General features: G+C 47.5%; 1 protein-coding gene across 1 annotated transcript in view; it reads right to left on the bottom strand.

The window, feature by feature from the left end:
- RIC1 (RIC1 homolog, RAB6A GEF complex partner 1) overlaps positions 1-13,140 on the bottom strand; it is a 1,165,874-nt gene that overhangs the window by 1,116,905 nt on the left and 35,829 nt on the right. The window lies entirely within an intron of this gene.

Raw genomic sequence — 13,140 nt, 5'->3', positions numbered from 1 at the left:
ATTCATGAACACACTCAAATTCCACCAGTTAACCAGCTTAGGAGTACCCCATGCAGAGACAAGTCGACATCCAACTGTCCCCAGTCCACCACATCCGACTATGCTATAGAACCCCCATCCCTATGATATTGGGTATATGTGCAGAATACTGCATGTTCAGGCTCTAGGCCTCATTATATACCATTTTCAGATCAGTTCTTGTCCCAAGTGTATATCTCACTTCAGCACCCAATCACCTAGTTCCATAAATAATTTACCCCACCCTATTGTTAAGGCGCCCTATTCAAGACCTGCCTCGGTTTTCTGTATTAACTCCTCTGTACATAATTTATGTGAGAAATAACATCCTGATTGAGCACCTATTTTTATTTATTGCGCATTGATCTATACAGAAAATACAATTCAGAGTTTACATTTTTTTTTTTAAACAGCTTCTCCTTGCAGATCAATGGGGCTGTCCCAAGAAAAAACATACAGCCTGCTCTAAAACGTAAACACTTTGAACTTTTTCCAAGCGTTTCTTCAAGCACGCTTAAATGATCCAACATCCTTCTTTGGATGACCCCTCTTCATAAAAGCCCTCGGGGCTTTTCAAATACCAATGCCAAATTTCTCAACAGGAACCAGAACCAAATTATGGTCAAGCGGCAAGGTTATCAACGTTAAGTGACTCCGTGAACATGGCATGATAATTTAGTAGTGGATAACGCTAGCACATCACCTGTAGCTTCATTAAGAAATGTCTCACCTGATAATTAATGCAAAAAGTCAAAGCACACCAGTGTCGTAAAGTGTAAAGCAAACACCCGGTGCTTTAAAACAAAAAAAAATAAAAAAAAATAAAAAAGGTTTAAAAAAGTATTCTTTTCTATGTGCTTAGAACTCTGAAAAAACACATCCTTCAAAATGTACAGCTGCAAAGAAAGATGCAAACGAACCGCTTACTCTGCGTGAATAGTATGATTCATATCACTCATGACGAGCAGCTTGGGTAGGGAGTACATTCCCAAATGGCGTATTGCCACCTGCTTTAAGCCATCTATAGGTCAACTGCACTATTGGCAGGCACATGGGCGTTTGCTCAAATATTCATGATAGACCACGCTGGCTCAAGTCCGCAGAGTAGTGAAAGTTTTATTTCCTAAGTAGATTAGAGTAGTCTTCATATGAGGTTGCCACATCTTTGTCCACACACTGATGATGGGCTTCAAAAACATGGACAATACAAAGCAGTCAGAACTTATATGTGCTATAGAGCATAGCACACATCCAATGCAAGGGTTCCAGCTTGCTCCCAAACTGCCCCATCCTGCACCCAGACTACCCCACAGCCAACCTGGAAGAAGCAGCCAACGTTGCGTCACAATCACCCTAGCGACACAGCCCTTTCCCCTCCTTCTAAAAATCCCAAGTTAGGCCACGCCTATGCAGCCAGGTCAGGGGTAAATTTAACACCCATTTACCTGGCTCACCCACATTACCTCCAGCACAAGATTGATGGCACCTCCACCATCAAGTCACTACCCCCTTGTGCCCCTCCCCCCCTCAAACAATCCCTTCTTGCCCACTATCTGGCCCCTCTATACGAACTGTATGATACTTGCAAACTAACCTGCTGGTCTCTCCTGGCCCATCATCCAACTGTGTGCTCGCCACATGCTTACTGTACCACTGTTGATGGACACCGCCACCAGATTTTCGTTCACCACTCTCACTTCCTTCTCTAGACATGCTGTCATGGTTTTGCCACCCCATCCACAACACCCACGTTGCTAACTGCATCTTTGTACCCTACATCACAAACTCTGTGCTCCTCACTCAACTTTTCAGTTGCCCACTCCCAGCCTTACAGATAAACCCCCTTATCAGCTACTTTTACTTCTGGAAAATAGGCAAATTCTCCCACAGAAGATATGAAAGCAATACATGGGTGCTTTCCCCACCCCCCACAGCTCCACAGATATATGCACAGATCAGTGGTACACTGCCTGATCTGAAGAGGCAATATATATTTTTTTAATGCGCTTTAACTAGATGTGAAAGAATTACAAAAACATTTGCTTTAGAGTTAAAAAAACGTGTATTACCTCCATGTCCACTCTTCCTCGTCCCCAGTACTTACCTCATGAGGCCCCTGCCTCCGACACAGGACCTTCCTTTAATTCCTATAACTCCTCCCCCACACCCACGTCATTTAGTTTAATGTTTCCTGCCTCTGGCAGGTTGGGCTTGTTTTTTTCTTCCCGGTGCTGGGGTGCTCCGATTGCTGGCCCCCTGGTGGGGCTGTGTGACAGGGCCTTCGGCTCCCTCAGGTGCAGCGAGACTCCTCGGTTCCTTGCGGGGCTCGGGACCCGGTCGAGTCAGGCTTCCTTGCCTGGTTTCTGCTGGGCTATGGCCAGCACAGGGCATCGTGGCCCAGGTCCTTGGAAACAGATCCAGGTTAAGGCAAGGAGTTTTGGGGCATGTTTTTCCTGTTGTATGGCACGTGCTCCGGAGGTGGGTGGGCTCCGCCTCTGGCGCTGCAAGCAGTGTTACCATAGGAATTCATTGTTATTCCTATTGGTTGTTCTTTCTGTACTCTATTTGAATGTGGGAGAGGCACGTTGGCAATTGAATTGTTTGTATGTGGAGCCTTGGTTCAGTGTACAGAGGGCTTTGGTGGTGAAGCAGGCTTCCTTTGGTCACTGTTTTTGGAAATACTCGAAATGGGTAACCACTCTTCAAAGAGCAGGCATCTGGTCCTGTCTTCTTCATCTTCCTCTTCTCCTGAGTTAAAGAGAAGGAAGGCGGCTAAGCGTATTTCCCTGACCAGAGAGGAGTTGAAGAAGCTACTTAAGCATCATAAAGGGAGTCACACACATACTCATGGACACAAGCGCAGGCGTCCGTCTTCCTCATCCCCCCTCTTCTTCTGGCACTGAGTCATCGGCCTCTTCATGTGCATCATCAGCTGATGCAGAAGGGAAGTATCTGGACAGAGAGGGAGTGGAGGAGGTGCTTGCTCAAATTGGGGATTGCATGGGATTTTCAGAGCCCCTGGTACCGGTGGAGGGGGCCGATCCTTCTATTCACCAGTATAGGCATACCCCTAGGATGGGGTTGGCATTGGTTTCCGATTTCCGGGATAAAAATCCTTCGGGAATGGCATGACCCAGAGAAGATTGCAATGCCCTGCTTCATGTCCAAACTTTACCCATTGAAGGGCGAGACTTTGCTGTCTGATCCTCGCCAGTCTGGTGGGTCACTCCTCTATGTCGGCCGAGGAGGTGGCCATCCGGGTTCCAGTGGACTGCCAAGTTAATTCCAGCCTTAAGAAGGTTCATGCAGGGGCGCATCTGGTCCTTCGAGCGAATATCTACGGTCCCTACATGGCTGAAATGGTGCTGAATGGTTTCAGGAAGTTGAAGAAGGCGGTCAATGAAGGCTCCGATTTTGCCCCTTTGCTTACAGACATGCAGAGACAGGTTGAACTTTTGGCTGATCTGGCTTTTGATGAGGTGCGTGGTTCAGCCATGGCCATGGGGGCTGGTGTATCTGTCCGGAGGCATTTGCACCTGACGGACTGGAAGACTGATGGGTCTCAGAAGGCGGCTCCCCTGAACTTCCTTTCACTGGGTCCTGGCTTTTTGGAGATTCCCTTGAGGATAAAGTGCACAAAGTTTTTAGGACGGACAAACATGCTGACAAACTTCGACGCAAGTCTCCTTCAACGGCCAAGAAGTCTTCCTCTGGTGCTGGTCCAGTGACCAGCAGGTCTTTCCCTGGCTCCTCATCAGATTCTTTTCGGAGAGCTAGAGGGAGGGGGTTGGGGTCCTCCACGCTCTTCGCGTCCTGGGCCGGCACCCAAGTCCTGACGGTTTGAAATTGCCAGTGGGCGGGAGGCTCCGGCAGTTTTTTCCAGTATGGTAAAGGTGATGTTCCGACTCATGGGTTCTGGACGCAGTGTAAAGGGGTTATCAAGTGCATCTCCCGTCTCCTCCTGTCCAGCATTGCATGGTTCGGACTGTGGTTCCCAGGTCTCGGCTCAAGAGGTTGGCCATGGACGCCGCGCTTTCCGAATTAGTGTTAACTGCGGCCATCATGCCCGTTCCTCTCCCCGTTTAGGGTCAGGGGTTCTACTCACAGGCGTTCCTGGTCCCCAAACCTTTGAGGAAGTAACGTCTAATTCTGGACCTCAAAGCCCTGAACTGCTTCATCCAGAAGGAACACTACAAAATGGAGACTTCACAAAACATTCTTCCAATTTTATTCAAGGGGGATTGGATGACATCTCTGGATCTCCAGGATGCTTATTACCACGTGGTTCTCTGTTCCTGGCACATGAAGTTCTTCCGCTTTGCAGTGGGATCCCGACATTTTCAGTTCAGAGTGCTCCCGTTCGGACTGCGATCAGCCCCCAGAGTATTCTCCAAGCTGGTGGTTCCCCTGGTGGCGCACTTACATCTGCGGGGCATTCAGATTTTTCCCTACCTGGATGATTGGTTGATCAAAGCGTCCTGCCGGCAGACTGTCATGTCTCATCTCCAATTGGTCTGCCAGGCATTACAGGACTGGGGTTTCCTGGTGAACTGGCAGAAGTCTCAACTGGAGGCTTCTCAGGCTCTAGTTTTCATTGGTGTACAAGTGTGCACCAGGATGGGGAGGGTGTTCCTGTCTCCGGAGAGGGTCAGTCGCTTGCTGGCTGTTCTGGGCAGGGTTCTCAGGAGGCAGTATGTCCCGGCTCGCCTATTGCTGAAATTGCAGGGCACATGGCTTCTTGCGTGTTTCCAGTTCCCTGGGCCAGTCTTCATTTATGCCCCCTGGTGTCTTACCTTCTCTCCCACTGGCTCCTGACATCTCAAGCATTCGAGGCTTGGATTCCGGTGTCCCCAGCGCTGCGGGTCTCCCTGCAGTGGTGGTTGGGGGTTCCGAAACTACGGGCTGGGGTGTCCCTCATCGTTCCTCCTGTGACCACACTTACTACCGATGCCAGTGGAAGGAGGGGGGGGGGGGGGGGGGGGCTACGTTGGGGGGTCCTCTCTGCTCAGGGCTTGCATCCAATTGGCAAGAGATGTGTGCCATTCTCCAGGCTCTGTTGTACTTCAGGAGGTTGCTGGTAGGCCGGGCAGTTTTGGTCTGGACGGGCAATACAACAGCTTTGGCTTACGTCAACCACCAAGGGGGTTCCGGACGCTCCTTGAATGCCCTGGCAGCTCAGATAGGCGCATTTGGGGGAAATCACATCTGGTGTCCCTGGTGGCTTTGCATATCAGGGGGGTTGGACAATGGTCGAGCGGATCTTCTAAGCCACCGGTTTCCCTCCACAGTGTATTTTAATATAAAAGATTTAAATAAAACACAGTATTTTAAAATGATTCCTGGTTTTTTTTTGTAGGATGATCTGTGGTGTGAACTAGGGGTTCTTCTCTCCTTTTCTCTTGTCGGATTAAGTCCTTTTTAATCGAACAGTTACATTCCGCTGGCTTGACCTTTGTTTAATACTACTTGTTGCTTCCCCCCGGCCAGCAAGGAAGGGGTTACCCATCCTCTGTTTTGTTAAGAGTCAAAACTAAATTCAGTTTATTAACAGACACAGGCTGGCAAGAAAAGCACATATATGCTTGACTATATATTACTACTTTAGAAATATTTTAATAGGTTCAGCTGGGGCAGCACCATTCCGGGCAATAAACAGTGCGTTTCTCAAAATATATTTAAAAGAACAGAATCACATTCAAACAAAAAGGTGGCCTCCAGCTTTGCCCCCAGGAAATCACTACAAGGTTCTCGACTCATACAATATGAATTTTCCCTGCCTACATGAATCTCACTACTGGTTCTCATAATGCATTCATAGCTGTAAGGCATTTCAAATACACTCCTATGCTTGCATCTATCTAGATGAAACACTATGAATTTATCTGAAAACACTATTTTCGCAAGTATGGTATAGGAGAAAAGTTACTTGAACAAACAATTATAAAAACATTTATCCCATCGGTTCGCCATGCGCATGCTGAATGTTTCAAAATACGTGCAGGACATTTAAGCATCGACAATGGCCAGCTTTCATACAACTCCTGCAGGTTGGAATTTGAAAAAGAATGCCTTCAGAGATTTTGCTTTCTTCTCTGAGCCCACGTATGTGGTTCCTCCAAATATTTATGTGCAGTTCCCAATAAACATGTCTGGGCAATTTTCAACAAACTTGTGGGTGCTGCTTTGAACCTAGATCTGGGATTCTATGTCAAGACCGGAGGCTCCCATTATGCTTCTCTTTCTTTTATTAAACTATTAAAGGAAGCTCAGCAGCAAGAAATATTTCTTCAGAATGCTGAAAAATATATATGTAACAAGTAAACAAGACAGAAAAAACACCCTAAAATATTGAGAGTTGAAAAAACACAAGAAAACTCCATTTCCCAGGAGGACTGTGAAAAGTTCAACATGAGGTCACCAACATGTGACTTGAAACGTCCAATGACAAGGTAAGTCCCTGCATAAACAGTCCTGAAAATGATGCTACTTCCTCTTTCTTTGCGGCTCACAGCAAGAGATAAACCGATCTAGAAAATGATGCACTTATCATATTTAGTATATATTTGAAGTGATGTTTATTTTTCTTTGTAATTGTTTCATGATTTGCGCAACGTTCGTCGCGCGTGATAATACGAAGTAATTTACTCGACTTCGTTTGTCGAGCGCACTTCGCGTGTGTCTGTGTTTTCTCTCCGACGCCGACCGCTTCCGGCCGGCGCCGGAGAGTACTTCGCTTTCTCAGCCTTCGTTCGGCTGTTTGTTTATATTTATTTGTTTTCATTGCGGGCGTAACTCCCGCGGCTCCGTTCCGCTTCGCTTCCGAGGCGGCCTGTGTTCACAGGACTCGGAAGAAACCGCGAAGTCCTCTGAGTGACCGCGGTGCCTCGAGCGGCCACCAGAGGGAGCGCCTGCCGTCGCAGGTCCGCTCCTCAGTTTTCTGGCGCTCGCGATCGCTTTCCGTTATAATTCCACAGCGGTTTAGCGATAGCGAGTGCCGGGAGCTACCCTTAGCCATCATTATTTAACTTAAAAAAAAAAAAAAAAAAGAAAAAAAAAGGTAGGGTAAATAGAAAGGTGCTCATAATATGGCAGCACAATACTTCCCTCAGGAGAGCCAGGATTGGTCTGGTCAAGAGGAAGAGGTTTATGATATTGATGAAGTGGCTATGGCTTCCAGCCTAAAGAAAGTACTGGGTTCCACAGTGGAGACCAGCATAAAAAAAGCGGTGACACAAATGCTTATGCCTATTCAGCAGCGCCTGGATGACATTGAGGAGCATTTGCAAGACAAATCCCTACCAAAGAAAAAGACCCAAAAAAGAAAGCACCTTTCAGAAGGGGGGATGTACACCGGCTCGCCCGAGTAAGAACTCTACGACCCCCCGAGCCAGACAGAACCAGCCACTGCTGCCTTATCAGGCACCTTCTCCAGGCTAAAAAAAGCCTTCTTGGACAGGAAGGGGCTCCCTTCCACAGATGAACCCTCCTATCCGGAGGAAGAATTCAGGGATATCACATCTTTAAGCCCAGAAGAATATCAACAGGGCCTGGATCAAGAGGAGCTCGACTTTCACAGTCAGTCTCCAGCTTCCTCTGAAGAAGATGCGCACTCAATAGGGTCGCGACCCTCTACCTCAGGGATTGTGGCAGCCCCCATCCCTAAGAAGTCAAGCACAGATTCCCTTTCCTCTAAAGGGATGTTTGTGCCGGAGGATTTGGTACACCCCAGATCTTCGCATTGGGAGTCATCTTCTAGGACAACAGATTATATCAAGAGCAGGCTTCGTAAGCCATTGGACAAAGAGGTCTGAGCAAAGCTTAGGGCGGAATGTCCACGCCCCGACATCCCAGATAAAGTGGCCCTAACACCAGAGTTAGACTCCAGGATGATTACTTTCCTAGGAAAGAATATTAAAGATCCACGAAAAGGTATAGATCGTGCCTGGAGGTCATGCCAAGACCGGGTGCTGGACATTACAGGCCCTCTAGCCAAAATAATGGATCTAGCCAAAGCGGCTATTAACACAGGAGAACCCATCGATCCTGTGATTCTTTCAAGTTGGGCTCAAAGAGCCATTTGTTTGCTGGGCAATGCCAACTGTACCATTTCAGCGGAGCGCCGCAAAGGTATCTTGCACAAAATCGACGCTAAACTATGCGAATTAGCAGATACGGAATTTGGAGCAACTGCCCAAGGCCTACTTTTTGGAGACTCCTTCATGAAGGAAATGTCCAAATTCGTAGGCACTTTTACTGCGCTGGATAAAGCGCAAGCATCCATTAAAAGAGTGTTTTCTTCAAGAATTTTTGCCGGACGAGGCAGAGGTCGCTCTTCCGGCCGATATTCCTTCGATAGAAGACCTCAACAATCTAGAGAACAACACGCCTGGCAAGATCGCTCAGAGACCTTCTTCCCTTCGAGAGGGAGAGGCAGAGGTCGCGGCTGGAGGAGAGCCGCCCGGTACCCAGCTCAACAACAACAAACCACAGGTCAGTCTACCCTTCACAGCGCCTGCGCCCCATATGCCTATAGGGGGGAGGCTGGCTCATTTTGCGCATGCTTGGGATTGCTTATCCGGGGACGCATGGGTCAGAGATACAGTACGCGGCATGCGCCTAGAATTCTTTGCGCATCCCTTCCAAACATATCGTCCTGCTCCCATTCCAATGTCCAAAGAAGACCATGTCGCTTTGGACAAAGAAATTCACAGCTTAGCAATGAAGCAAGCGATTCGCCCCTGCACGAGCCAAGGCGGGTTTTTCAGTCCTATATTTCTGGTACGCAGAAAAGAGAAAGTGCGTCCAGTAATAAACCCGAAGGCCCTCAACGATTTTATCGTCTACCGCCATTTCAAAATGGAGGGTATTCACATGCTGAGAGATCTTCTGATACCCAACGACTGGCTAACGCGCCTAGATCTGAAAGACGCATACCTCGCGGTTCCCATACACCAGGACCACACGAGTTACCTCAGATTCTCTTGGAATCTTCACAGCTGGGAGTTCACGAGCTTGCCTTTCGGTCTCTCTTCCGCTCCTTGGGTTTTCTCCAAACTCCTCCGGCCAGTAGTAGCACATCTCAGAGAACAGGGTGTTCGCCTAATCATATACTTGGACGATATGATCTTCTTGGCTCAGTCTCAAGCTCTAGCGGAGCAACAGACCAAACTAGCCATAGACCTACTCCACAGTCTCGGTTTCCTCATAAATTGGGAAAAATCAATCCTTCTCCCTTCCAGAAACTTGGAATTTCTAGGGTTCGTCGTAGACACCGAGTTAACTCAACTTCGTCTTCCCACAGCCAAGATTCATTCTACCAAACGAGAGATCCGCAGGCTCCTTCAGAGGGAGGAGTTCTCTCTTCGGAACTTAGCGAGAGTGATAGGGCTTCTCTCCTCCTCCATTCAAGCGATCTTTCCCGGACCTCTACATTACCGGGAGTTACAGAGACTCAAGGGGCAACACCTAAGACGCAGTCTCTCCTACTCACAGCGGCTAACTCTGTCGCCGGAAGCAAGTACAGAGCTCAACTGGTGGCTTACTCACATGGAAGCCTGGAACGGCCGAGCAATCTTCGGTTCCGCACCAGACCTCGTGATAGAGTCAGATGCCAGCCGTTCCGGCTGGGGAGCGAGATGCGGTTCAGTAGCCACAGGAGGAACGTGGTCTCCTTTGGAACTCGAGATGCACATAAACTGCCTAGAGCTCTTAGCGGGTTCCTTCGCAGTACGCTCATTCGCCAAAGACAGAGTGAGTTGTTGTATCTTATTAAAAATGGACGTCTCGGCAGTGAGATACATCAATCATCTGGGAGGCACCAGATCTCGACCCCTAGCGGAATTAGCCAAAGATTTTTGGCATTTCTGTCTACAACACCAGATTTCAGTCACAGCGGAATACCTACCAGGTCTCACGAATGTAGTAGCAGACTGGTACTCCCGGAACACGACCGATTACAGCGATTGGAGACTCGACAGAGAAGTCTTCCTCAGAATTCAACGAATTTGGGGTCCCATGTCCAAGGACCTGTTTGCCTCGCGCCTGAACGCTCAACTTCCAGTGTTCTTCAGCTGGAACCCCGATCCAGCAGCGACGGCGACAGATGCTTTCCTCCAACCTTGGTCAGAAGGGGTTCACTATGCTTTTCCCCCCTTCAACATGATTGCGAGGACCCTGGCGAAGGCACGTCAGGAGCAAACAGAATTGGTTCTGATAACACCGGTCTGGACCTCTCAGACCTGGTATCCAGTTCTTCTGGAACTTTCTTCGGATTTTCCAATCCTTCTACCCCGATTTCCAGATGTCCTGCTAGATCCGGCGGGCAGTCGCCACCCCCTACTCCTCCACGGCTCTCTGTCGTTAGCAGCCTGGAGGATTTCAGGGCAAGGTGGAGAGTTCCAGGCATGTCCTTCAAGGCAGTTAGCCTCATCGAAGAGAGTTGGGCCCCTGCCACTCTCAAAAGATATTCTAACTCTTGGAACGCCTGGAGAAACTGGTGTCAACAGAAAGGCTTACATCCAGTTTCGGCACCTGTAGAGGAGATCCTCAATTTCCTAGCATCCTTCGTGGAAAGAGGTTTAGCATATAGATCAGTTAACGCGTACCGTTCTGCAATTTCAGCAGGCCACGACCCTATAGAAGGAATTCCGGCAGGGGAACAGCATCTAGTTTGCAGACTACTCAAGGGCATCAGACTTACAATACCTCCTCCGTCCCGCTACAACAAGCTTTGGGACGTTAACATAGTGCTTAACCTGTTTCTTTCCTGGCCAGATAACAAGGAACTATCCCGCACTGCCCTGTCCGGCAAACTCGTTACGCTGCTCTGTCTCGTCTCCTGCAGGAGAGTTTCCGATGTTAAGGCCCTAGACATAGCAGGCAGAACCTTCTCTCCAGGTGGCATTGTATTCCACATACATAGAAGGACCAAGTGCAACTCTAGAGTGATCTCTTATCCTGCCTTCACGGATCAACCCAAGCTCTGCTTAGTCAGATGTCTAAAGGCTTACGAGGAGGTTACGGCACCTCTCAGGAACTCGCCAGACGGGCAACTGTTGATAGCCTTACGCAAACCGCATAAAGCAGTTTCCTCCCCAACTTTAGCACGCTGGGTGCGGTGGATCCTAACCCAAGCAGGGATTGATACCTCACACTTTGGAGCGCACTCCGTCAGAGGAGCCATGGCCTCCAAAGCTTTTCAAGTTGGGATTCGCCTGGTTGACATCATGAGAATGGCAGACTGGGCAAGTGAATCAGTATTCAAGGAATTTTATCTGAAATCAGTAGAGCAGCCGGCGGCCATTGTGGTAGGTAAGCTTTAAACTAGCATAATGGGAGCCTCCGGTCTTGACATAGAATAAAGATTTTCCATAATGTCTTACTAGAAAGTCTTGATTCTATTAAAGACACGGAGGCGAGAATTATCCCACCCGGCGAGAAATTTAAACATGTTTACAGATTGTATATATGAATATATTGCAAATAATGGTTTTATTTTAAACAGTACTGTTGATTGGGTAACAATGTATTTCTCTCCCACCCCTATACGGGAACTAGGGTTGTAATATGCATGAACTGACTGTGTTTCGTTCTATCTTCCTGACAGGGTCAACAGACAAATCAGCCTGATACAGGACACCAGTATTACGCCACATGATGACCTTGGCTTAGGACTATTTGGACACGTTCGCAGCTTCGAAAGAGGAAGTAGCATCATTTTCAGGACTGTTTATGCAGGGACTTACCTTGTCATTGGACGTTTCAAGTCACATGTTGATGACCTCATGTTGAACTTTTCACAGTCCTCCTGGGAAATGGAGTGTTTTTTCAACTCTCAATATTTTAGAGTGTTTTTTCTGTCTTGTTTACTTGTTACATATATATTTTTCAGCATTCTGAAGAAATATTTCTTGCTGCTGAGCTTCCTTTAATAATTTAATAAAAGAAAGAGAAGCATAATGCTCGCCTCCGTGTCTTTAATAGAATCAAGACTTTCTAGTAAGACATTATGGAAAATCTTTATTACAACTTTCAACCTACCCATGTTTTTGACTGGAGCTACAATATTCTCCGTTAACAGATACCATAATAATAATTAGGCATTTATATAGTGCTACGAACCCTCAGGTATCCGAGCGCTGCTCATTATTACCCACAGTGTGTGGTGCTCATTTATCGACCTCGGAAGGATGAAAGGCTGAGTTTGGCCCTGCCGGGATTCGAACCTGCGTTCGAACCTGCGAACCTGCACAGATGTCAAAGCGAGCGCTCTACTCGCTGTGCCACTTGACCGGCCCAACCTTTTCACACTACACCTAGGTCTGCCTGTGCATTTCAAGATAAGAGACTGCAAGGGTTTACTACTTGGCACCATTTTATAAGAACTGGATGAATTCTCTGCACTAATTTCAGTTGCACACATCAGAATTATCACTAGGCTCACACACGCTGCACATTTTTTGCAGGATATTGCATTAGATGATAGTGTGCCATGAATATACTAGCTTGTGGGATTCTGTGTCGGCATGAGCCAAGGATTCCATTTAATGGTGCTTACTTTTACTACACTGCCTGCATTTAAGTTACACCAAACTGTGTTCCATTTCAAAATGTGCCTCTTAATAGAAAAATGCATTGGGATTTTAGGAAGCAACATCTCACTTGGGTAGTCAAAGTAAATAGGAGACACAGTGCATTTTAACAAACAGTACATCTGTCAAATTAACATTCCTCTGAATGCCTGGGATTTTACCATGGATATATAAGGGATAATTTGAGGTTCTCCCTTCTTTTGAAACGTGGCTTTTCATTTCTGGAGCATCAGCAAGGAACCAGGCAATCTGGAGCTACACCATCTACAAGCTCTTTTCATTTGGCTGTTTGGAAACCAACTTCCAACCTGGGCAGGTCACCCCGCTCAACAGTTTCTGTCTCCAGTACGCGCAAGTCATCCAGATGGGTTCAGTTTGCCCTCCCCACTGGCCACCTTCTACCAGAAAATAGTCTTCCTCTCCCAATATTCTCTTCCTACTCCTCCTTTCTGTGTGCATTCATATATTAAACTGTTCCTAAATCTTGTGACAGAGGAGAGGTTTCTCACCGATCCCATGATTTAGAAGGAAG

Source organism: Ambystoma mexicanum, chromosome 6p (assembly GCF_040938575.1).
Source record: "Ambystoma mexicanum isolate Mex_15411 chromosome 6p, UKY_AmexF1_1, whole genome shotgun sequence".
NCBI lineage: Eukaryota > Metazoa > Chordata > Amphibia > Caudata > Ambystomatidae > Ambystoma > Ambystoma mexicanum.
This window is presented reverse-complemented; position numbering and strand designations above follow the sequence as displayed.